A 1,866-nucleotide genomic window follows, 5' to 3' on the forward strand; every position below is an offset into this window, starting at 1 on the left:
GGATGGGATGATTTCAGATTTAAAGAACTTTCAGAAGTTTGAATGCTGAATATGAGCGAACTTTTCCTTTCATGAGATAAAAATGAAAAAGTTTCACCATCTGGAACCTTTAGTCAGATTTTATCTGCAGTGAAATCCAAGGACAAGAGAGGAGGAGTGTTAAAATCTGCAGATTTATTGAGGAGGTTAAGACAGTATAAGTTAGACGGATCAGAACAAACCCAAAGTGGCAGTATTTAGTGGTAGCATCGTCGTCACGGCGACAGACAAAGATAAACTGAAGCTAACACTGTTTGCTGTACTGGGCGGCTCATAGAGTCCAACTCAAACCAGAACCCAGAAATGTTCAAAGGCAACATCTGGAAGGCAGCACGGCGTAAGGCTAGTCTGCAGAGGAAACCCCGTTGCCATGGAGACGGGAGATAAAGCACTTTGATTGTCCACCAGAGGGAGCCGTTTGTCCAACATCAGGGCAGCTAGTTTATAGAAGGTTAATTAAAGCAGATGGCCAATCAGAACCTTCAGTCAGAAACCAGAGGAGCTTCTAGCTCCGCCTCCTTCAGGACGCCGCGCCGAGGGGAGACGGAGGAGCATGGAGGACCTGAAGATGGAGCCTTCTGACCTGAATCAGAGCTTCTGGGGTCCGCTGGGAAGCGGCAGCTCTTTTCCAGACGGCGAACATTCAGACAGGAAGAGGAGCGTTGAGCCGAGTGACCCGCCAGGAAATACGGGATTCAGTTGCTCGTCTACGTTTCTCCACAGATTTCTCCACTTCCTCCATTGGTTGCTATGGGAACGACGCATGTTGACCATAAAATCCGGTGAGGTCATCCGTCGGCTTCTGGATTAAGGCCAATCTGGATGAAAATGTTTTTAAGGCACCAAGATGATCTACAGGAGGAACCTTAAAGGAACCAGAACCGGACCGCTCGGTGGAACCGGAGCCCACTATGGAACCCTCAGCTGGTGACCAGAACCGAGCTCCACCTGGCTCAGGTCTAAACTCCGCCCCCTGTGACCTCATTTGTCACCAAGCAGCTGCTTAACGCTCTTCAGTGTGGAAGGGCTGGGAAAGAGGCTGGTGGTTCTGCAGAACCTGCAGCTCCTTCAGGGTGTGAGGAAGAGCGGATAACAGGAAGGCTGGGTGGAGCTCTCTCAGTGTGAAACCGGTACCAGCAGGTCGCATAAGACCAATGGAGGGTGGATGAAGGACAATCATCATCATCATCATGTGGTTGTTTGACTCTCCACCAACCGCTGGACCAGAACCTTCATGTCCTTGCTGAAGGACAGAGATGAAGAACCACAGAGATGTTTGGTTTTTAGATGGAGACCCGTTCCAGGTTGGGTCCAGTTCAGAGTGAATCCCACAGAACAGAACAGCTTTAGGGGAACGTTCTATGACCGTAAACCCGGTTCTGCTGAGGGGAACCACTCCACTGGGACCATGGAACTCAGCAGAAGTAGGACCAGAACCTTCTCTGCATACAGGCTGCAGTCCAGCCTGCACCACCTGGGCCTGAGGAAGACCCAGCGGGTCAGGTACTGGTACCATTCAGAACATCTCAATGGTGTAAGACAGCAGGCACTTACTGGGCCTACCAAGAACCTTAGTGGTTCTGATCGAGAGACGGTTCATCTCTCAGAACCAGTGGACTAATCCAACAACACCGGCTGATGGAGGACGCACGGCACCAGAGGCTAACGGGTCAGACTGACGTCTCAAAGGAGAACAGCGCTTAGTTTACCCTGGTAGGTGGTTCTATTGGATCAGAGGTTCTATTGGATCAGAGGTTCTATTGGATCAGAGGTTCTATTGGATCAGAGGTTCTATTGGATCAGAGGTTCTATTGGATCAGAGGTTCT

General features: G+C 50.2%; 1 long non-coding RNA gene across 1 annotated transcript in view; it reads left to right on the plus strand.

The window, feature by feature from the left end:
- The first annotated feature begins 1,592 nt into the window (after nucleotides 1-1,592).
- The window catches only part of LOC107100330, a 2,887-nt gene continuing 2,613 nt past the window's right edge, over nucleotides 1,593-1,866 (plus strand). Inside the window, exon 1 of the long non-coding RNA XR_001481999.1 lies at nucleotides 1,593-1,759. This is a non-coding gene — a long non-coding RNA (uncharacterized LOC107100330). The remainder of the gene's footprint in view (nucleotides 1,760-1,866) is intronic.

This window comes from Cyprinodon variegatus, unplaced genomic scaffold (assembly GCF_000732505.1).
Source record: "Cyprinodon variegatus isolate N-32 unplaced genomic scaffold, C_variegatus-1.0 Scaffold960, whole genome shotgun sequence".
NCBI lineage: Eukaryota > Metazoa > Chordata > Actinopteri > Cyprinodontiformes > Cyprinodontidae > Cyprinodon > Cyprinodon variegatus.